Below are 24,959 nucleotides of genomic sequence, written 5' to 3'. Positions count from 1 at the left end.
ATTTAAAGATGTCACACTGTTAAAAATTAAATGTTAAGAAAGAGAAAGAAAGCCACTCATTTTAAGCCGAATTATTCTGAGACCCAGAGCCTGAAATTTACACGCAGCCCTCTAATTGATCTCAGGAGTTCACAAGCAGCTACAATTACCTGGCTTTGCTTATTTATTCCATTTCCCCAAATGGTATTATCTGAGCAGTCACCCTACAGGGACATGCCTGGTTAAACACAGCTCCATATCATAACCATACTGCAGATCCCAGATTATCCGTGAGCAATGCCACAGGAAATCTGCTACATATATGTATGGATCCGAAAAGGAATGCTAAATAAAAATACTGTTTCCAACATTGTGTATCGTAAAGACATTTTAAAAGTTTCAAATCAAACAGAATTTTTGTTACGATATTTGACAAGATTGTACACATCGATTATAAAACTTTTGAGTGGTTTGCGAAAGAAAATCAGCGCTGAATGCATTGGTGACATTAACAACTAATTTATTATTAAGGGAACGAAGCATCTCGACATAGCTTTATGTGTAATCAATTATTAAATTGGTTAAAAAAAACAGTGACTAGTTCTACCGAAGGAGGGCTCTGTGCAAATGTATTTCCGGGTGAAATCTCTGCTGATTTTCCTGGTTTGGACTCTGCCTGTACCGTCGCCACGAAGTTGGAGTTGTTCTCGCCGGCTGGGCTGGTTAGTTTCTCTGTAACCGACCTCGCCGAAAGTAACTATCCAACCGGCACTAGAAGTTACGGGGACGGGAAAACAACACACAGCCCCGACTGGTCACTTGAAGATCAAAAGATGCAGAGACTAAATTAAAGAGTTTTGCTTAAAAGTACCGGCAAGGCTATTGAAGATCTTGTATTTGAAACCCGGGTTGAGTAAACCACTGCTGATTCATCTCGGATCGTTACAAACAAGCTTTTCTTTGAAAGGTATATTTTATCCCTCAAATGTAATGTTTAAGTAGCTGCATTTTTTTAAGTAAGGAGGAGTCTCTATTGTGAATGAAATTCAGGATAGTGGCGTTACAGAATTTTTTGACTTCCTAAAGTTTAGATTGTTCATATTTTCTGGGTCAAACATGGGTGGGGGGGGGGGGGGAGTTTGTGTGTTATGTATTTTTTTGTTAGGGTCGAAAGTGATCAGCGTGTGACTCGCAGCTCCGGGTGGGTTGGGATGGGATCCGGTTGCTAGCAGGTAGATGAAGCTCTTTGAAGCAGCACTAACACTGAGCTCATGGTGTTCAACTGTGGGAAGTGACCGAGTTGTTGGGATATTTCTGCGCCTGGTGCACCCATTGCCTATTGAACGACGTGTCTCTTGGGGCCATCTTAATGAAAACAAATGGTCCTCTGTGATACCGTATGTCTAAAGACTTGATCAAACCTGCGTCAACATTGCATGTCTGTTTAGAGAGACTGGCAAATCACTTCGTTGCTCAGACGAGTTGTGTTTTTTTTTGCATGCAAGTTAGGTGGGGCGTCAGTTGTGTTTCTTATAACTATAACCTATACCTGTAGGGCTTTTTTGTCCCTTTCTTTCCATGGTCTCCTTTGGTTTTGTACACTTACTTATAACTATCCTCCCTGGGATCAAGAAAGCTTTATTGCCAGTTTAACTCTACCTTTGCGGATCATCGGGAGTGCATGTTTGAAATCTCGGGATGGGAGATTGATGTGAGGAATGCAGTTACATCCTCATTCTAAAGATAGTTGACAATAGTGTCTGATTTCACATCGTGTTAGCGCCACCAGTGGGGTGGCGATTAGTGCTCACTTCAGACTGATGTCATTTCAAGCCAGTCGCAAGTTAAGGAAACAGGACTGTGCCTTTTTCTAACTTACCCGTGTCATCAACCCAAATAAAATAAATCTAACAAAAGTGCCCCCTATTTAGAGTGGCACAACTAATAAACGCCCAAACACTAATATCCACCACACACTCCAGTCCCTGTGGTGCCCATCGGTGGCCGAAGGCCTCAAGTGTACCGGCGGAGAGACAGGACTGCAGCGGCTGGGCTCCGATCCGACACCGGTGCAGATACCTGCTGATGTTAAATGCCGAATTGCAGTAATGTTATACTTGCTGACTAAGTGAAGGCGATATTCTCAGGCTGCACTGCTACTTTGGTTCTCCTGTGATGACTGACATTTGCTGATGAATGATGAAAGTTGAGTGTGCCACTGTTTTACCCAGTCACCCACTGTAATAGTGTGTATTCCAATTCCTGTTATAATTTCTATTGTAAAGATATTGTGTTTTTTTGTTTAGACAACATTATTTTAGCCCTGAACTGCCAAAGCTACAAACTTTTTTTAAAAAAAAGTGACTTTGGAATGATTTCAAATCCATTGTAAATATTCTAAAACCCACTGTGCCATTATAAAAAAAAGAATTGCATTTATATAGCGCCTTTTATGACTTCAGGACATCCCAAAGCGCTTTACAGCTAATTAAATCCTTTTAAAGCGTAGTCACTGTTGTAATGTAGGAAACGTGGCAGCCAGTTTGCGCACAGCAAGGTCCCGCAAACAGCAGTGAGATAAATGACAAGATAATGTTTTTTTCAGTGTGTGGGTTGAGGGATAAATATTGGCCAGGACACCGGGGAGAACTCCCCTGCTCTTCTTCGAAATAGCCATGGGATCTTTTTGTCCACCTGTGAGGGCAGACAGGGTCTTGGTTTAACATCTCATCCGAAAGACACCTCCGACAGTGCAGCACTCCCTCAGTACTGCATTGGAGTGTCAACCTGGATTATGTGCGCAAGTCTCTGGAGCGGGACCAGATCCCACAACCTTCTGACTCAGAGGTGCGAGTGCTACCACTGAGTGTCGATCTATTTTTGTGGTCATTTCTTTTCCCTCAAGTCCCATGAATATGAACATTGTGTTGCGTGATTCTGTGTGTTGTAGTTTTCCATTTAATTTAGGCAAGAACCATGTATATCCCATGCACTTAAGCAACTTTTGACATTAGGGAGTCAAATCTTGTCTTTGCTTCACCCACGTTTGGATAATATGACAATTTTGATATGTGGAGGGGAGTAGATTTATAGGGGGTGGGAGTCTGAGGTCTCTACGACTGTTCAAGGGTAAGGAATCTTACAACACCAGGTCATAGTCCAACAGTTTTATTTGAAAATCACAAGCTTTCAGAGGCCTGACGAAGGAGAAAGCCTCTGAAAGCTTGTGATTTTCAAATAAAACTGTTGGACTATAACCTGGTGTTGTAAGATTCCTTACATTTGTCCACCCCAATCCATCACCGGCATCTCCACATCACTGTTCAAGGGGTACAACCTGAGCATATCTGATCACAAAGTTTCCACAATTTCTGAGATCTGGATAGGATTATAATTTTCATTGGGGAAGACCTAATGGCCTTATGTGCAGGTATTTTTTCAGAGGGACAGTCCTGATCTTATACTTGCAGGATATAATATACTTGTTGAAAGTTTGATATCTGCACCATGAATTAACTTAGCCATGTAACCAGAATTATAACTTGTTTGTTCATGTCATATAGTGTTTGGTGAAATCTAAGGTGTGTGCTGTATATTTCTTCATTAAATTTAGTTAACAGTTAAAGTAAAAATATAAAATCTGGAAACACTCAGCGGTCAGGTAGTATCTATGCAGAGCGAAAACTAGAGCTAACGTTTCACACATTAACGTTTGACCTGAAACATTAATCAACCGTGGCTCAGTGCTCGCGCTCTTGCCGCTAAAGGTTGCTGGTTCATTTCCTCTCCAGAGACTTGAGCACAAAATCTGGGCTGACACTCCAGTGAAGTACTGAGGGAGTGCTGCACTGTCGGAGGGCTGAGACGTTAATCCGAGGCCCCATCTGCCTTCTCAGGTGGACGTGAAAGATCCCATGGCACTATTTCGAAGAAGAGCAGGCCAATATCTCCCCTGGCCAATATTTCTCCCTCATCTAACACCTAAAAACAGATTATGTGGTCATTTATTTCATTGCAGTTTGTGGGACAAATTGGCTGCAGCGTTTCTTACATTACAACAGTGACTACATTTCAAAAGTACTGCATTGGTTTTAGAGTGTTTTGGGACATCCTGAGGTCATGAAAGGTGCTATTTCTATGCAAGTTCTTTCTTTTTTACCTTCCTCTCTCAGCAGATGCTGCCTGACCTGCTGAGTGTTTACAACATTTTCTGTTTTATTTCAGATTTCCAGCATCTGCATTATTTTGCTTTTAGTTGATGGTTACTTACTTACATCAGAGGTTCCCACTGTTTCATAGTCCTAACGAACAATTGCCACAGAGACTGTAAATATATCAAATGATTTATAGGAAAAGCATAATTTAGCATTTGTGCACTGCAGCATCATAATTGGTCATTCTTATTTTTATTACTTAAGTGCACCAAAGCCCTGAAGATTTGTAGGCCGCATAGAAATAACTTGCCCTCTCTGGTGTGACAATAGAAGGGGTGAGTGTCTAGTTTTATAACAGGCCCTTTGACATTTCAATTTTTTTTTAAAGTTCCAATTTTCTCCATTTCTCTTTTGAAGATGCTTACTCTTGCTAGGGTACAATTTCAGGCACCTGAACCATGAGATCATTTTTCATGTGTAAGCTTAATAATGAGTACCAGCAGGCTACTCCACATGGTGGGCATCACAACTGAGCTGATCTTGTTCTCACCTAATATTCACTTGGATTCTTTCCAGCAGGAGTCAATGGGTAGCAGTCAGGTGTGGGAACCCAGCCTGTTTTTTTTTTAACCCCTTCCTAATCTAGGGACACTGGGGCCAGTTGTAACACCACAGCTGAGATCATATAATTTAGCACAGACCAGGGATTAAACCTGGTATCTTCTGGTCTTGTATGGCTTAGTAGTACTGATTTAAGTAAGCTCTTGGAATGAATGGCTTGCTGTGATATTGAAAATACAAGCTTCAAAAAGAAAAATGTGAAATTCGTCCATCCACAAATCAAACACTAAACCCTTTGTCTGGTGAATCAGCTGTCTTATCTATGCACCCAGTTTTAAAGATTTGCTTCTTATTCACCAACACAGGCACTTTACTGTTCAACTGATCTATATTCTTTTCTAAAAAAAACCTTGAATTTTCAAAACCACAGTCAACCAGTTTTTAAATGTGGGGGTCATTTAAAAAATCCCAACAACCCATATAGCTTTTTATGTTTTCCTCACTCCTAGAATTGAGAAATCATGATAACCAATTTCTCTTCATAGAGCCCTTCATTGTACATGTCTATGGTAAAGCATTTGCATTTCAGTATTAGATGTATTTTGAGTACATTGGGTACAGACATTGAATCATTTCCTAAATGGTCCTTCATACATCTCCTTCCAAATATAGTGAATCAAAGCTTGCAGAAGGCTGCACTAACATCAATTTGAGATTAGATAGCTTTTTAATATATTACATTTTTCCATGATTATTCTCAGCAGTTACTTAATTATAAAACCAGTGGGAAAAATGGACTTGAGAAGAAACTTTTGATTTTTATGGAATATAAATTTCCACCTAGTGAACAGTAAATCAGTAGACTTATTGTGGTTTAAAATAAAAGCTGGTCAGGTTCCTGAGCCTGGAAACAAATCGATATAAGCTTGTATCAAAGCCAAGATCCTGTTAATGAGGCCCATAGCGTGCCTGTTGCTGGAGTTGTGTTTGGGGATGTTATTGTTAAGTTAACAGTTTCATCCTAACTGGTCTCATTCAGAAAGTGGATGTTAAAAGCATGATGATATTGCCGTACTGAGGCCTTTCAGTTTCAGGACCTGCTCTGAATATGCCATTCTGACCAAGAAGTTTGTGGGTTTTAGCATGTTATTTTAATTTGCATACCAAAAGACTTCTAAAAATAAAATAGGTGTGATTAGTGATGTAATGTATCCTGTTGACAAACCATGCACTGGTGAATCTTCAAAGCCAATAAGCTGTAGGGGCAGGGTTACATAGCTTTGCAAATTATAAAAGTGGATGTGACTGATAGGATAGGAATGACTGTTTACAGTAGTGATCTACAGATGTTGGTTATACAAGAATGAGCTGGAAGGGCCTAAGAGGCTTATTCACATTCCTAAATTTACACTCCATTTACTGTTGACAGTGGAAAAAGACATTGAAACAGATATGTATTTTGGAAGATCTTCACTTTCCATAGTAATAAATAATGGAGAAAATAGTGGCAGTTATAGCCATTAATTTGGTCATATAGAGTAAGGTGCAGTGTTTTGATTGCATGAAATCACCAATTGTTGAGAATAGTTCCAATTGGTAGAGGAGAGAAAGCACTATGATGCTTCATCCCCCTCCACCCAAAAGAGTATTTTATGTATCTATCTGAGGAGTGATGGTTGAAAGCAAGCTTCAAAGACATGTTTAGTCCAGAAATGATGTATCCAGTGGATCCATTTCTAGTTGACTATCAGCCAGATGAGGAGGGCTCAGTAAAGAAAGAACTTGCACTTATATAGTGCCTGTCACGGCCTCCAGATGTCCCAAATTGCTTTACAACCAATTAAGTAGTTTTGAAATGTAGCCACCAGTGTAATGTAAGAAACGTGGCAGCCAATTTGTGCACAGCAAGGCCGAAATAGTGCCATGGCATCTTTTATGTCTACCTGAAAGGGCAGACAGGGCCTTGGTTTAATATCTCTTCCGAAAGATGGCACCTCCGACAGTGCAGAGATCCCTCAGTACTGCACTGGAGTGTCAGCTTAGATCTTGTGCTCCAGGCTATAGAGTGGGACTTGCATCCACAACCTTCTGATTCAGAGGCAAGAGTGCTACCACTGAGCCATGGCTGACATCCTTTCTGTTCCTGGATGTCAGTCCTAGTACAGAACTTGCGTTGAAAGCAGTTGGGATTTGAACTTGCCAAATACATCATCAGAGTGGGTCATCCTGGAGACTCAATGTAATGAGAAATGTATATTAAAAAAATGTTTATAAATAATCTTAAGTGGCAACTAATTTACAGTCTGCAGGACGATATAGATGGGTTGGTCAGATGGGCGGAACAGTGGCAAATGGAATTTAACCCGGAAAAGTGCGAGGTGATGCACTTTGGAGGGACTAACAAGGCAAGGGAATACACAATGAATGGGAGGACCCTAGGCAAGACAGAGGGTCAGAGGGATCTTGGTGTGCAAGTTCACAGATCCCTGAAGGCGGCGGAACAGGTAGATAAGGTGGTAAAGAAGGCATATGGGATACTTGCCTTTATTAGCCGAGGCATAGAATATAAGAGCAAGGAGGTTATGATGGAGCTGTATAAAACACTGGTTAGGCCACAGCTGGAGTACTGTGTGCAGTTCTGGTCGCCACACTACAGGAAGGATGTGATCGCTTTGGAGAGGGTGCAGAGGAGATTCACCAGGATGTTACCAGGGCTGGAGCGCTTCAGCTATGAAGAGAGACTGGGAAGATTGGGTTTGTTTTCCTTGGAGCAGAGGAGGCTGAGGGGGGACATGATTGAGGTGTACAAAATTATGAGGGGCACAGATAGGATGGATACTAAGGAGCTTTTTCCCTTCGTTGAGGGTACTATAACAAGGGGACATAGATTCAAGGTAAAAGGCGGGAGGTTTAGAGGGGATTTGAGAAAGAACTTTTTCACCCAGAGGGTGGTTGGAGTCTGGAACTCACTGCCTGAAAGGGTTGTGGAGGCAGGAACCCTCACAACATTCAAGAAGCATTTGGATGAGCACTTGAAATGCCATAGCATACAAGGCTACGGACCAAATGCTGGAATATGGGATTAGAGTAGACAGGGCTGATGGCCGGCGCGGACACGATGGGCCGAAGGGCCTCTATCCGTGCTGTATGACTCTATGACTCTATGACTTGCTCACTTCCCGGTCCTTTCTGATTTTGAATGATATTAAACTGGAAAGATTTCTAGGCATATGACCTTAATGCACTTTCAGTAGGGAATGACTGAATTGCAGTGGTGATAGGGTGCAAATTGAAGGATGAGATATTCCTTTCGACCTGATTATCCACCATTCCTCAGTACATCATAAGTGAATGTATTCGGGCTTGATTACTGATGTACTGCTTGTAGGTCAAGATAATTTACAAATAGATTGGTGTAAAAAATGTGCTGCTTTGACTGGGTAATATAAACACTTTCTGTAAAACCAGCATAGCAGTCTCCATTGAAGATAATAGAAATTCCTGAAATTCTTCTGAGTAAAAGTCTGAAGTACCCAGTGTTCTTGATTCTTCCAATAGACTTAATAACTGTTAATTGCACAAACATTGTTGCATTAATAGGAAATAGTGATTCTTCAGCCAGAGGGCGAGTGAGGATTTACCCTTCTCCGTCTTGTAAATACAATTTTAATAATCCACCCCAGTGCTACTGATAACAGGCCTGTTACAATTTTGAGCAAATAAATGTAAAGGAGCAGTATTCTTTAATTGACACAGATAATAGGATTGATATCCTGATTCTATCACCAACAATCTGCCAATTAAAAATAGATAATTTTGCACTTTAGTTTAGAAACGATTTCCCCTCCCCAGAAGATTAAAGACCCTAGCTAGCACTGTTACCATTTTCAGTGTGAGTGGGCTAATCAGATTGCAGCTGTATGTCACCACTCTCTAATGGTTGTGGTCAGCTTTAAATGTAAAGCTTTAAATTCCAACATTGTTAACTGTGGAAGATTGCTTTTTGTTTTAAAAGGAAAGTATCCTTAAGAGTAAAGTTCTATTTTTCTATTATGATTGCCCCAAACCTCATATTAAACTAGAAAGATTTCTAGGCATATCGTTCAAAGTCAGAAAGAAAGGACTGGGAAGTGAGCAAGTCCTTTCAGTGTAAATTAGTTAACGCTTAAGATTATTTAACCAGTGTAGCCATGAAGGTGAGTGAGCAACCTCTTCTTGCTCCACTACCAGTGCTCTAAGCTGGGTGCTGGAAATACCTAAAAGCAGCCTGGGAGTTGAACTTTCCCTTCTTCCACATCCCCCCACTCCCCCTTTCTTCCTGTCGCGAAGCAGTTAACCTTCATTCAGTTCGTCACAACAGTGATGCGGCTGAGGTCAGGAATTCGGGGAAACTGTAACCTAGCTCCCACTTCTCTGTTACACTGTCTGCTGGTACTCTTTAAATGGGAAATAAGCTTTACTGAAGATTGCTTTAGTTGGACACCATTAGATCAATACTGTGTATTTTTGTTCTGTGACCCAATTAAAACTCCTTTTTTTATTGGTATTCAATTTGTGTGATAAGTGGATGTCATTTGTGTAAAATATCAGGTGTTGACATACTTATACAGTGCTGGATTTTAGTCCTCAGATGCCATATATTTCAGGATCAAATTAGTGAATGTTTAATGAAAAATGTTACTTTGGTCTAAATTTAATATGTAGTTTAAATATTTTACTTCTATAATCAGGCACAGTAATGTGATTCTGTAACCTAGTCAGAATCAGTTTATGTAAAAGGTGTTTAAGTGTGATGCCATGACTGTGTCCGATACTTACCCACTTGGGGCCCATCTTTCCAAAGAGGCTTTCATACCAGCACCAAAGGGAAATGGTCAGTTTAATGAAAAACATATCAACAACTGAGTTCTATCTAAAGTGCTTAATTCCCTCAACTCATAATTGTTGAATTCAAGTCTCAACAATGCCTTAAAGTTTGGATGAGTTTTCTCTTGGGACAGTCAGGAGAAAATGCCACGTGTTCATTTCTGGGGAATTAGAAATGCATGTCTCAGTTTCCTCAAATATAGCTCAGGACCACGCCAGGAAGGTTCCCAGGTTTAAACACTAGTCTGGGCTGAAGCAGCTGAACTCAGCCAAGGTGGTAGGAGGGGTACTACAAGTAGCCCTATGTCAGGGAGGGGAGATTGGCAAGAGTTCCCACACCTGACTGGTATCTAGTAACCCTTTCCAGAGTGCATACACTTGGACATCAGATGACGATAGGATTAGGCTCAGCCATAATACTGCCCATACTGCTGACATTCAATGTCTAGGCACACTCATGAACAATGGGCACTTGGGTGTGGTACCCAACATCCATGGAACTATACCTTAGTAGGAGGTGTGGGGGGGAGAGAGAGAGAGAAAGATTAACAAGAAAAAGAAATGCATGTCTAGTTTGCTCTGGTTAAATGACACTTCCTAATGGATGATCAAAATTTTGTGGAGAAGTTTGGCTTGAAATTTTTGTGATCGTGGTTCGAGAGGCGAACGTGTAATGTCATTGTGTGCAACAGAATCTGGGGTGGGGAGAATGAAGAGGATATAAAATAAATGTTCCCATGCACACCTGTCATTTTAAAGAAAAAATAACATTCAATGTTTACAAAGGGAAGTTGCTCAAATAATAAGTGCCTGATCCTCAGGCAGAAGGTCAAGTCTTAAAACTTGAGACTTAGTTAATAATCTAACAGTAAGGGAACATTTATCTAACAGTAATTATCTATCATAATATGATCAAATTCAATGTTAGGTTTGAAAAGGAGAAACGTAACACAGTTACTAAGATTCTAGATTTTGGTAAGGCTAACTTTAACAGGATGTGACACAGACTGACAACAGCGGACTGGTCAAAACTGTTATCAGGTAAAACAACAGATGAACAGTGGGAGGTGTTCAAAAAAGAATTTAGCTTAATACAGGACCAATATATACCACTAAGGGGCAAGACCACTACTTATCAAATAAAACAGCCATGATCGACAAAAGTGGTAAGAGATAACATAAAACTAAAGGAAAGAACATACAAAAGTGCAAAGAATAGAGTAGATCCAGGGGACTGGGAGAGATATAAAGAACAGCAAAGGAAGACAGAAAAGATAGTAAGAGTTGCAAAAAAGGAATACGAAAAGAAACTTGTGAGGGATATCAAGATTAACACAAAAAGTTTTTATAATTATATTAGAAGAAAAAGAGTAGTCAAGAGTAATGTGAGGCCTTTAAAAACAGATGCGGGTAATATTGGAAATGAAAATAAGGAAATGGCAGACTTGTTGAGTTATTACTGTGTCAGTCGTCACAGTAGAGGAAGAGGATAATATACCCGACAGTCTAGGGAAACTGATAATGAATCAAGGACTGGAACTCACTAAAGTTAACGAAAGCAAGAAAACAGTATTAGAAAAAATAATGGCACTAAAGACTGACAAATGCTCAGGACCTGATGGTTTCTACCCCAGAGTTTTAAGGAAGTAGGTGAGGAAGTTGCAGATGTTTTACCATAATATTCCAAAGCTCCCTCGATTTAGAAATTGTCCCTTTAGATTTGAAAATTGCAAATATAACTCCATTATTTAAGAAAGGTGAGAGAGAGAAACCAGGAAATTATAGATCTGTTAGTCTAACATCTGTTGTGGGGAAGTTATTGGAACCTATAATTAAGGACAAAGTGACTGAGCACTTAGAGAAATTTGAACTGATTAGAGAGAGCCAACGTGGAATTGTAAAGGGTAGATCATGTCTAGCGAACCTAATTGAAATTTTTGAGAAAACAACTAAAGTAGTAGATGGGAATATCTATGGAAGTAGCTGATGTGGACTTCCAGAAGATATTCAGTAAGGTTCCACATAAGAAACTGTTAGCTAAAATTAAAGCTCATGGAATTGAAGGCAAATTGTTGACCTGGCTAGGAGATTGGTTAGGCGGTAGAAGACAGAGTGTAGGGATAATGTGTATGTACTCAAATTGGAAGGGAGTGACTAGTGGTGTCCCACAAAGATCTGTGCCGGAGCCTTAACTATTCACTTAATTTATTAATGACTTGGGTAACATAATAGAGAGCCATATATACAAGTTTGCCAATGACACAAAGATAGATGGCATTGTAAGTAGTGTAGACGGGAGCATAAAGTTAGAAAAGAGGCATTGATAGATTAAGTGAGTGGGCAAAAGTGTGGCAGATGGATTTCAATGCAAGTAAGTGTGAGGTAACTTACTTTGGACCAAAAAAGGTTAAATCTGAGTATTTTTTAAATGGTGAAAAGCTAGGAACAGTGGAGGTCCAAAGACATTTATGGGCCCATGTACACAGATCACTAAAATGTAGTGGCCAGGTAAAAACAATCATCAAAAAGGCTGATGGAATGTTAGCTTTTATATCTTGAGGGCTAGAAAATAAAGTGGAGGAAGTTTTGCTACAGCTATACAAAGCCCTGGTTAGACCACATCTGGAGTACTGTGTACTGTTCTGGGCACTGCACATTAGAAGTTTAGAAAGGATATATTGGTCTTGGAAGGAGTGTAGTGCAGATCCACCAGAATGTCACCAGGACTCCAAGAGTTAAATTATGAGGAGAGATTACATAAACTAGGCTTGTATTCCCTGAAATATAGAAGGTCTAGGGGTGATTTGATTGAGGTTTTTAGGATTTTGAAAGGAATTGTAGGATAGATAGAGAGAAACTTCTTTCGCTGGTGGGGGAGTCTAGGACAAGGAGACATATCCGTAAGATTAGAGCCAGGCCATCCAGGAGAGAAGTGAGAAAACACTTCTTCACACAAAGGGTGGTAGAAGTGTGGAACTCTCTCCCACAAAAAGCAGTTGATGCTAGCTCAATTAATAATTTTAAATCTGAGATCGATAGATTTTTGCTAGCCAAGGATATTAAGGGATATGGAGCCAAGGCGGGTAAATGGAGTTAGGATACAGATCAGCCATGATCTCATTGAATGGCGGAACAGGCTCGAGGGGCTGAATGGACTACTCCTGTTCCTACATTCCTAATACAGTTAGTTCCTCCGATTTGCTTTGATTGACTGTTTCTCATTGCCCCGTCCCCCCTCCCCCACCCTCTCCCCGGCGTTTTAGATGTTGCCTGTGGTGTTTGAGGGAATGGCATGAAAAATTGATCCAGCTCACAAAGCAGTTTTGATGCCTCCAGAGAATACTGCTGGAGGAGGATAGGTGACTGTGATTGGCACTGCGTGGGAGATTAGCAAGGGCAGTCTGAAAGAAAAAGTTTCCAGATGTAACTATAGTAATGAGCCCAGGTGCAGCGTCAGACATCTCTTGAGAAGCCACTGAGGAAATTTGGTTAAAGCCTTCAAACAACAGCTGTGTCAGTAGCAGCATTTGAATGTGGCAATGTCATTTCTGTGGGTGTCAGGGAAATGGAAACTTGCTTCCCACACTACATGTATTTTGGACAGGCAGGTGTCCAACATCCTGCCCAGTATGTTAGGTGAAGGAAAGTACAGGGTAAATTGTCCACATTAAACATTTGTAGCTAAAAGATTTAGTGGTAGAACTGTGCACAAGACCATTCTTAGCAGTGATTTAGAGCAAACACACATTCCACAATCATGCTAACAGTGACGTACCATCCATAACCTTATCAAGAATAATTAGATCAAATTCAGTGAAGTCAAACATTGCATCTGAAAGCTTAAACTATTAAAACTCATTTATAAGCCAAAACAAACAATGAGTACAATTCTTATGTTAAAACAATGTAAACCATGGGGATTGGAATAGATGCTTGTACGATTTTAATGTTTCTTTTCCCTTATTTACTGTATGCTCTGATATATGGGACTTATAGTTACAAGCCTTTATCCCTCTGCTGATCTGGTTCCAGTTGGCCCGCCGATGGTTTATAGATATAATTGGCCGAGACTGAATTTTGGAGATGGTTCCTAGTTTCACAGTTCTCTGCTTTCTCAGATCAGGAATTCCCTATATCCGCCAGTTTGCAATTGTTATCTGCTTTTAATGTATCAAAATAAAACACTCTCTATTTTCACCACTTTTTAAGTATCTAATTTAGTCATAACTAACATGTCAGCTTGGCTCAAATTGACAGCACTCTCACTTCGGAGTCAGAAGTTTGTGGGTTCTAGCCTGCCTACGGATTTGAGCGTAAAATCTAGGCGGACACTTCAGTGCAGTACTGAGGGACTGCTGCATGTTGTCAAAAGTGCCGTTCTTTTGGATGAGATGTTAACTTCAGGTCCTGTGTGCCTGCCCAAAAAGATCCTGTGGCTCTATTTAAAGAATAGGGAGTTCTCCAGGTGTCCGGACAACATACGACTCTTAATCAACACCACCCAAAACAGATTATCTTGTCTTTCGTTCATTTGCTATTTGTGAGACCTTGCTGTGTGCAATTTGTCTGCCACATTTGCTCACATAACAACAGTGACTACACTTCAAAAGTAATTCCTTCATTGTAAAGCACTTTGGGCACCCTGAGCACATGATAAATTACTATATATATGTGATACAAGTTTATTGATTCTTTCTGGCATGTGACAAACTTAACTACAAATCAACTTTGGAAGAAACCCAATTTTCTTCCCCCTTTTCTCTTTTTTTCTTCTACTGAAGGCTGATTTTTTTTTTCTGGGCTTCCAAGTGACAGTTTTCTATGCGAGTCTAAAGGTTAAGAGTCTGTAGGCTAGTTTACAACAGAGGTCATTGTAACCTGGCCTAATCCCATCCTCACTTCACATTCGCACACATGCACTTTCCAGCACATAAAGATCAGGAGTGGGAAATCTGCCTGAATTTGCCCCTGTGTAGCGCAGGGGCACTGAGACTAACTGTAGCACTCCAGATGATGTCCTTGTTGATACTAGCTAAATAGACTGGGGAAAATGATTTTTTAACCAACCAAGCCTATAATAAAATCTATGGGCAAGGCTTTTCTTGGAGTAGAGGTTGGGCAAAAACAGGTGAAAGAAATCCAGTTGAATCGTTATAAAAGTAACACTCATTCTTTGTACAATAAACAGATGGTTTATTCTCAGCCTGGAATATTGGTAGAATGAGATAGCAAGTACAGGCAAGGTGTGTCTCTTTTTTTCTTTCCTCTCTTGGCTCTCTTGGTGGGAAAGTTGCAGGCTGAGCAAACACGGTGGACTGGTGGAGGCCCAGGAGCAGCTTACTTTATCTGTAGAATTGGTGGGAGAATGTTGTCCAGAGACCCAAAATACAATCAGCCCTACAAAATAGAAATCCCTTTTATCACGGGAAATATTACTGGATTCCTTTCTAATTATGCAGTGATATAACTGGGTTAAGAAAAGGGCATTGCCCTCCACATGATGTGCCCTAGTAAATGAATGCAATATGTTAACGTTATTGGTAATGTCCCAATATGACCAGTATCCCGATCCCTAGTAAAATTTTGAAAATTGTACTCCAGAATGTTTGTTTGTGCTGCAGTCCCAATCTCGATGCTTCTGTCAGGAGGTGCTGAATGGAGTTCTTGCAGGGAAGCTCGATGGACAGTTGTTCCTAAGCTTCTCTCTTATACTTCCCAGTGGCCAGTTTCACAATGTGGAGATGCCGGTGATGGACTGGGGTTGACAATTGTAAACAATTTTACAACATCAAGTTATAGTCCAACAAATTTATTTTAAATTCCACAAGCTTTCGGAGGCTTCCTCCTTCGTCATTTCCACACCGTTCACCTGACGAAGGAGGAAGCCTCCGAAAGCTTGTGGAATTTAAAATAAATTTGTTGGACTATAACTTGGTGTTGTAAAATTGTTTACAGTTTCACAATGGTATTGACAGAAGGCTGGGATGTGGATTGAGATTGGCTGGGTGATGTGGAAAGATTGAGAAAAGCTGGGAGGACAGGGAATTCCTTGAAGAGAAAGTCTAATTCTTCCAAATTATTAAAAACTTAATTTGAAAGAAAACACTTTATAGAATCTGCTGCTATAAATAGCAGAGTGGCTGGCCATTCATACTGTTCCCAGGTGCAAATGGTGAGTTTTGTTTGAGTGCAGGAACTGAGAAAACACAAAGATGACAGAAAAGAAAATGTTGATACCTGGCTAAGATGAAAGGTGTTTTGAACTTTCTTATTGTTCTTGGACTTTCTGAGGTAACATTTGTGCAGATAATCCAGAATGACGATTCAGTTGCAATGCCACCAAGAAAAATGTATTGTGATTCTGCCACAAAAAAAGTGGCAGCCTTTCAACAAACAAATGTGGTTGTATCCAGCTGAGTGCAAGTGCCACACGTCTGTTTACATGTTTTTTTATTTGATACTTCCTCTCTGTGGAGTAAACTGGTTCCAAGGTCAATTTTCCATGACAGAGAGGCAGCTGAGTACTGTATTGTTCTCATAGCCTCCAAACTACATCACTTAGCAGAGGGAATATTGATTTAATCGTAATCTAATTGCTGAAATGGCGACAATTCAAAAGTAGATTAAGTGAAGAGGTTATGTTACCATTAACTTTACAGCAGAATTACCAATCCATCTGACTCAGCACCTGAATGAACTGTAATGTAATTTTAATCAAAGGCAAAAAGCAAAATGAAACAAAGATTAGTCCAATATATACTGTTTCAGTTAACGTTAAATGGTGCTTAACACAATCCAAATGAGCGAGGTGACTGGTCAAGTTGGATTTTTGCAGAGAATTTAATTATTTGCATCAGTTGGAAGTTAGTACAAGGATATCGATATCATGGAGGGTCTGTTCTTGTTCCAAAGCAAATGTGTAACTTTCAGCTGTCCATTCATTATACACAAAAAATCAATATATATTCCTTTGTTATAATAAGTGGGGCTTGTTTATGATGCTTATGTGCCAGGGAACAGTGCTGTATATGAGGCAGTGACATCGAAGCATAATTGAATACTAGAATTAGAAAAGTCTTCTTTGGGTAGTTAGAGATAAGAATATCTATTTGGCGGAAATTTTCTAATTGTTAATCACAGTAATTAAATTTCTATTATACAAACAGTGATTCCAATTCAAACTTCTGTTGTAATCTGCCAACTACATTTACAATCCTTTTATTTGCTCCTCCCCCATCCCCCTTCTAGTCTGTTCACCTGAACACATACATTGGATTATGGATTAAAGGACAGATTGGTCATGTGAAGATGTGTCTATATCTAGCTGATGAGGTGTGCTGGTAGTTGACCTGAGGTGTAAACCAAGCCCAATTTTTAATTTTTAAAAAATTCTCCTCCTTGTGTACATCAACTCACAAAAGGTACTTCATTTTGTTCAATGCTGCTGAAGATCTGAGTTGCAAGTTCTAGCCCGGGAGGTTCAGTGTGAATGGGAGCCATGGCTGAAATACCTATCCAGGTTCCCTGATGTGTTATGCATTACATTAACATGGTGTGCTTTAGATCACAGTTGGATTTAATTACATCCACAAATCCCCCCATAAAATACTGTAGGGGAAGGACTAATCAGACCACATAGTGCTTTTAGATTGCACAATCATTCTATCCCAATGATATAACTAAGGGTGAGAGAAAATGTAGCTATGACAGAAGCTTGAATTTAGAAATCCAAGTTAGTCGCGTTGATCCAGTATTTAGCTAAGTCATTTAATTAGGAAATATAACATTTTCAATTCCATGGTCTGTGCTGAGTTAGCTAACCTCAGGCTATCAATAAGGGTGGCATAATTGGCTTGAGTTATGGATGGGGAAAATACGAGTCAGGGTCACACTTCCTGATTGCTATCCAGCAGCTCTAGAAGTGTAATGTATAGACGTCAGATGAGAAAGGGATTGGACTTAGCTGTGATGCCTTTCATGGTCAAGTAGCTTACCAACAATTGCTGTTAAGGCTCACACATAAATAATGACCAATTGGATGAGGTACCAGGGAGTTATTGTTGCCTGTGGAATAACATCACAATAAGGAGTAAAAACCTTCAGGAGACACAGGGATTGAACTGGTGAGGAAGAAGGAAAAAAGAAATAAATTTAACAACAACGGGAACAACTGGCATTTATATAATGCCTTTAATGTAAAGAAAAAAAATCCCACACTACTTCACAGATGCTGAGACAAAGAAGGTGATATTAGGAGGGGTGACTAAAAGCTTGCTCAGAGAGATGGGTTTTAAGAAAGGTTTTAAAAGAGGAAATGGAGAGGTGGAGGGGTTTAGGGAGGGAATTCCAGAGCTTAGGTGGCTGAAGGCTCGACCACCAATGGTGGGGTGAAGTTGGGAATGCAGAAGAGGCCAGAGTCGGAGGAATACAGAGTTCTGGAGGGCAGGGGGTGGGGGGGGATTGTAAGGCTTGTGGAGGTTAGAGATCGGTGCAGCAAGGCCGCGAAGGGACTTGAACACAATGATGCGAACTTTGAACTTGAGACATTGTGGGACCAGGAGCTAAGGTAGGTCAGAAAGGACAGGGGTGATGGATGAGCAAGACGTGATTCAGGATAGGATAAAGGCTGCAGAGTTTTGAATGAGCTGAAATTTATTGAGAGGGAAGGATGGGACACTGGCCAGGAAAGCATTGGAATAGCCCAGTCTGGTGGTGAAAAGGCATGGTTGAGGGTTTCAGCAGAAGATGGGCTAAGGCATGTACAGATGCAGGTATGTTATGGAGATGGAAGTCTTTATGATGGAGAAGAGATGGGATTGGGAAGTCAGCTCTAGATGGAATAGGACGCCAAGGTTGTCAACAGTCTGGTTCAGCCTGAGACAGTGGCCAGGGAGGAGATGGAATGGGTGTCAAGGGTACGAAGTTTGTGGCAGGGAGTGAAGGCTATGGCTTCAGTCTTCTCATTGTTTAACTGGAGGAAATTGTGGCTCATTGTCCAACATCTAGTCTTGAATCAGTTTGACAACATGGAAGCAGTAGAGGGGTTGTGAGAGGTGGTGGAGAGGTAGAGCTGGGTGTTGTCAGCATACATGTAGAAGCTGACCACATGTCTGCTGATGATGTCGCCAAGAGGTTGCATGTAGATGAGGAAAAGGAGGAAGCCAAGGATAAATGCTCAGGGGACTCTGGAGGTAGTGGTGGGAAGCCATTGCTGGACATGCTCTGGCTACGATAGATACAAGTGGAAACAAGCAAGAACAGTCCCACTGAGCTGGACAACGGAGGAGAGGCATTTGAGGAGGAGGATGGTATGGGCGACTAGGTCAAAGGCTGCACAGAGGTCGAGGAGGGATAATGTACCATGGTCACAGTCACAAAGAATGTCATTTTTGACTTTAGCTAGGGCTGATTCATTGTTGTGGCAGGGGCGGAAACCTGATTGGAGAGATGCAAACAAGTAGTAGTGGGAAAGATGGGCACGAATTTGAGAGGCGGCATGTGCAAGGACATTGAATAGGAAAGGGAGATTGGATATGGGGGTGGTAGTTTGCAAGGACAGAGGGGCCAAGGGTGGGTACTTTAAGGAGGGGGGTGATGATGACGGCTTTGAAAGGAAGGGGAAAGTATGCGAGGAGAGGGAACCATTTACAATGCCGTCTAGCACGGGGCCTGGAAGAGAAGTTGAGCGGTCATTAATTTAGTGCGAATGGGGTCAAGGGAACAGGAGGCAGGTTTCATTTCTTTAATGTGGAGATGCCGGTGATGGACTGGGGTGGACAAATGTAAGGAGTCTTACAACACCAGGTTATAGTCCAACAGCTTTATTTCAAATCACAAGCTTTCGGAGCTTTGCTCCTTCGTCAGGTGAAGGAGGAAACCTGACGAAGGAGGGAAGCTCCGAAAGCTTGTGATTTCAAATAAAGCTGTTGGACTATAACCTGGTGTTGTAAGAGTCATTCCTTTAAGACATTCCTTTAGGCGCTACTTGATCTGCTTTCATTTAGTTTGAAGTGAAGAAATTCTAATATGCAAGTAATTAGAAAGACTCATCCATGAAGGAGTGTGACGTGTATTCCCGGCTCTAATACTAAACTTGGGTTTTTGGCTGCTTGCAGGACAAGTGACTAAAGTCTCCACATTCTCTCTGGAATGTTTTTTGTTAGTGTTGAACATTACCTGTGATAAATAATAGTGGGTTAGTAAAAAATTAACCTTTCTTACTTCACAAAGATAAATTATACGTGAGGGAGGCCATTTGATCTCCATAGTAGCCTCTAATTTCCCTCCATCACAGAAACATAAAATTCCGTGTCACTTACCAAAGCTGACCTTTCATATTTGCTTTGCTTTTTTCAGCTTTATTGGTTGCTAAGTATATTCTTCTATGGTGGTCATTTGTCAAAAGTAGCTTTTGATTGTATAGGTATTGTGGTAAATACAACCAGTTATATCATACGAACATACGAATTAAGAACAGGAGTAGGCCATTCGGCCCCTTGAGCCTGCTCTGTCATTTCATAAGATGTGATAAGGCTGATCTGATTGTGTCCTCAACCTTACTTTCCCATCTACCTACTATAACCTTTGACTCCCTTGTTAATCAGGAATCTATCTAACTCAGCCTTAAAAATATTCAATGACCCTGCCTCCACTGCTCTCTTGGGAAGCGAGTTCCACAGATTCATGACCCTCAGAGAAAAAAATTCTCCTCATCTCCATCTTAAATGGGAGACCCCTTATTTTTAAACTGTGGCCCCTAGTTCTAGTCTCCCACAAGGGGAAACATCCCCTCAGCATCTACCCCTTCTATTCTCCTCAGGATCTTATATGTTTCAATAACATCACCTCTCATTCTTCTAAACTCCAGTGTATACAGGCCCAACTTGTCCAACCTTTCCTTATAAGATAACCCCCTCATCCCAGGAATCAGTCAAGAGAACCTTCTCTGAACCGCCTCCAAAGCAATTATGTCCTTTCTTAAATAAGGAGACCAAAACTGCACACGGTATCCTAGATGTGGTCTCACCAATGCCCTGTACAACTGTAGCAAAACATCTCTACTTTTATATTCCATTCTCCTTGCAATAAATGACAACATTCCATTTGCCTTCCTAATCACTTGCTGTACCTGCATACTAACTTTTTGTGATTCCTGTACTAGGACACCTAGATCCCTCTGTACCTCAGAGTTCTGCAATCTCTCTCCATTTAAATAATATACTGCTTTTCTATTCCTCCTGCCAAAGTGGACAAGTTCACATTTTCCCACATTATACTCCATCTGCCAAATTTTTGTCCTCTCACTTAACCTATCTATATCCCTTTGCAGATTCCTTATGTCCTCTTCACAACTTACTTTCCCTTTCTACCTTTGTGTCATCAGTAAATTTAGTAACCATACATTCGTTCCCTTCATCCAAGTCATTGATATAGATTGTAAATAGTTGAGGCCCAAGCACGGATCCTTGTGGCACTCCACTCGTTACATCTTGCCAACCTGAAAATGACCTATTTATTCCTACTCTCTGTTTCCTGTTAGCCATCCAATCCTTTATCCATGCTAATATATGTTACCCCCTACACCATGAGCTCTTATTTTGTGTAGTAGCCTTTGATGTGGCACCTTGTTAAAAGACTTCTGGAAATCCAAGTATACCACATCCACAGGATCCCCTGTATCCACGTTGCTTGTTACTTCCTCAAAGAACTATAAGAAATTAGTCAAACGCGATTTCCCTTCTACAAAGCCAGGTTGACTCTGCCTGATTGCATTGAAATTTTCTAAGTGCCCTGCTATAACCTCCTTAATAATAGATTCTAGCATTTTCCCTATGACAGATGTTAAGCTAACTGGCCTGTAGTTTCCAGCTTTCTGTCTCCCTCCTTTCTTGAATAGAGAAGTTACATTTGCTATTTTCCAATCTGATTGGACCCTTCCAGAATTATACTACAGTGCTGCCTACATTATCTCTCTCCTCAGTGTTGGGCTTTTGAAAAGTAAATTTATTGGTTAATCAAAAGCCATCTGAAGGTTTGCAAAGTTGCTGACTGATATAGTCATCTTCTAAAACTTCACCTAGCTTCCTCAGGTTACTGTAATAGACATTTTTCTTTTAAGAGTCTTTTGCTATCCTTGCAAGGTCACAAGAATCTGATGGTAACCTTGTAACATGGACTTGCACCTACCTTGGCTCAGTAGTAGCATTCTTGCTCTGAGTCGGAAGGTTGTAGGTTCAAGCTCCACTCAAGAGACTTGAGTGCACAGTTCCCTACATTACAACAGTGACTGCACTTTAAAAGTATTTAATTGGCTGTGAAGCGCTTTGGGCATCCTAATGTTGTGAAAGGCACTCTATAAATGCAAGTTTCTTCCTTCGTCCTCTTCTGAGTTTCCATGAACCTCTGTACCAGTCTATTGGATAGAGCTATCACAAGATCCTCTTCCTCCAGTTCCTCCTGCTAACATTCAAGCACTTCCATTTATAACATTTCCTCGAATCTGTGGTGCTCATGTAGATGGTCTGCAGTAGGCAATAATCCTGTTCTAAATTTCAACATCTACACTTCTAGATGTATTGGTCTCGTATTGAGGTGCACAGTTCATTGCTCCAGTAGATAGTTTTCATTACATTCTTTCATGCATAATTGATTGTGTTGATCATCTGTGAAGCTCTGGAACTGGACAGAAGAAGAGATTCCCTTGGTTATAGCTTACTTTCATGAGCAGGGAAGAATTTGCCAGCGTCCCTCACTCCTAATTGGTACCAGTGATCCCTCCTAAAGGTGTTTTTGTCTGAAAGTGAGGTGAGGACTGGGTTGGGCTCAGCTGTGATACCCCCCAGATGGTCAGATAGGTTGCTAACATTCACTGTTGTGGGTCATGCATGAAGCAAGCACTTGGGTGAGGAACTGGAAAACAGGCGAGGGCCTCATTAAAATGCAGAAGTTGGGTTCTGATGATGTAATTCGGACCCCAGCGCTATTTTAATTTGCAGTCATACATTTGGCACCTAATGCTGGTCTCGCCAGTAAAAACAAGTGCCAAAAAGCAGTAGGCCCGAAAGAGGGCTGAAAGGGTACGTTCATTTAAAAAAAAAGATTTCCTTATGGGCCACGATGAGCTGGAGTGTTCCTACGGGTCCAGTAAGACAACTTAGGGCCTTCCTTGCCCTTGCATAAGCTCCAATTCCACCACATGATTGTCTCTGGAATCCCCTCCCCCAACTTATCTTTGCCAGGGACTGGCGGTGGCCGCCTTCTATGCTTGCTTGCTTCTGCTACTCTGGGTTCGGGTGGGAGCCATGTCTCACTTATTTAAATGAGGCCCGGGAGTCAAGATGGCCTGGGCATCACATTGGATAGCTGGGGCGAGCCTGACCCTTTGCCTCTATCCCCCACTTAAAATCGGGGATGATAAAAATAAGGAACGGCCAATGGAAGTGAAGGGTCTCAATGCACCTTTTGAACTCTATTCTATTGCAAATTCGGCAATAAGTGAGTGTTGGAACATGAGGTGATTTCAAGCATCAATGATGTAAGTAAAATAGTAACATCTGGAGGGTCTGGGGTGGATGGAGAGAAAAGAGGAACTGAAAACAGTTTGGAAAGTCACAGAATTAAACATTGTGAACCTTATAGATTCATTTGACTAATTTTTTGTTTTCATAAACCATTCCTTGGAAAATCCCCCAAATTTTAATTATTCAATGGGCATGAAACATTAATTTAAATAATTAAATGGCCATGAAACATTGGGAAACTGCAGACAGGAATCAGAATGTGTCATAAATGCAATGTGTCATACTGTCATTGTTTGACTGGACTGGCATTTCAATCACGGAAGAGTGGAAATACTGAGCTGTCGCTGGGTTATTGGTAAAATTAAGTTATTGTCTTGCAGTGGGTGTAGGGGGAGTGTGCACATAACATTAACTAATCACCTAATGACTGCAAAAACACAGGCCTGTGGGAGACTTTACAATAAGGGTACTTTTTCCTTTATTGCAGTTGCTCTTTTTTAAGAAAAACAAGAATTAACACTCCAACACAAAGCATAGAGAAGAATGGCAGTGACATAGACAGTCATTTTAAACTAATTCCTTATTTGTAACTTTGAAAGTGAAGGAGTTGGAATTCAGTTTCTCAATCAGATAATTGCATTACTTTATTAGTCCATTTTCACTTTCTACTTAAGAATGTAAAATAACTTTGTTCTGCCAGTTAACCCAGCCACATCAATCTGTTTTTTTTGGTTAGGGCTATATAGAAAGACAAGAGCCTCGATTTTAACTCTGGGCACGTTCGTGACAGGATAGGGTGCGGGGAACCCCGCTGCAGAGAATTGAGTGCGAGTCTCGGGCTATTTTAATACCCAGGCCTCATTTGAATTGTTCTGAACTGACTCCCACCCCAAGCTGGGCGCGGGCGGGAATTTGCTCATGAGTGGGACGCTGCCGGGTACTCGTGGGAAGGTCCCTGGAATATGGCTAGTGGCGAGGAGGGGGGGGGGCGGTGGGGGTGGGGTGTTTCCAAGTGGATGCCGTTGCTGGGAGGGAGAGGGAAGGCCGGGACTGGGGAGGCCGGAAGATTTATTGCGTGGCCCAAAGGAGCAATCTGCTCCTCCTAGCACACATGAATCCTCACAAAAATTATAACGTAATCTTTACTTTGGCCTCTTCTGACCACTCTGCTGCTTCATGCCAAGTTGTGCTGGTGGCTTTGGAGCTGTGCGAGCTTCCCGATATTTCTAGTTAAAATCACATAGCGGTCGGTGCCAATTATATCATCAGGCCACGACTTTTGAATATTAATTAGGACCCCGCCTGCCTGTGGTGGGCTGCCCTACGGAACAGTATTTTGCCGAGTTAAAATGGCGCCGGGCGGGAAGGTGTTGGGAAAGTGGTGCAAACCCCTGACTGCCATTTTAACTCGGCCCGTTTACACTGAGTTGAAGTCCAGGTTTGGGTTCCTAAAGATCGCAATGCAAGTTCAATGGTATGCATGATTTTCAGTGCTTTGTGTAGAAAACGTCACCTCTCAGTAGACGCTAGTGGGCCTCTGGTAGTCACAAATCGTCTTTGATGATTGCTTTCGATTACACCTACAGGAAAGGCACTTATTGTACTGACAGATTTTCAAACCCAAGAATCAATCTGAAACTCTGGTTTTGTTTTAAGGTTATGATTCTCTTTGTGGGTGTGACATTATAAAATTAGGTCGTCTTTGATTAGTGTGTAGTGACAATCTGATAGTCCTCTTTTGAGTACTTTGAATGTTGACTTATCAAGAATTTCTGGTTTGCTCATCGCTGTTAACAATATCTATTAAGGTGTGGGATTGAAGATTTGCGTGATATTTAACATCACTTAATTTTTCTTCGGGGGGGCGGAGGGGTGTCAG

The 24,959-nt window shown here is 41.1% G+C and overlaps 1 protein-coding gene across 1 annotated transcript in view; it reads left to right on the top strand.

The window, feature by feature from the left end:
* Window positions 1-665: 665 nt before the first annotated feature.
* The window catches only part of pik3cb (phosphatidylinositol-4,5-bisphosphate 3-kinase, catalytic subunit beta), a 171,676-nt gene continuing 147,382 nt past the window's right edge, over window positions 666-24,959 (top strand). The window contains exon 1 of the mRNA XM_067995438.1: window positions 666-946. The gene's annotated coding sequence lies outside the window, so the exon portion shown is untranslated. The remainder of the gene's footprint in view (window positions 947-24,959) is intronic.

This window comes from Heptranchias perlo, chromosome 13 (assembly GCF_035084215.1).
Source record: "Heptranchias perlo isolate sHepPer1 chromosome 13, sHepPer1.hap1, whole genome shotgun sequence".
NCBI lineage: Eukaryota > Metazoa > Chordata > Chondrichthyes > Hexanchiformes > Hexanchidae > Heptranchias > Heptranchias perlo.
The sequence above is the reverse complement of the archived record's forward strand: the minus strand, read 5'-3'. Positions and strand labels throughout refer to the sequence as shown.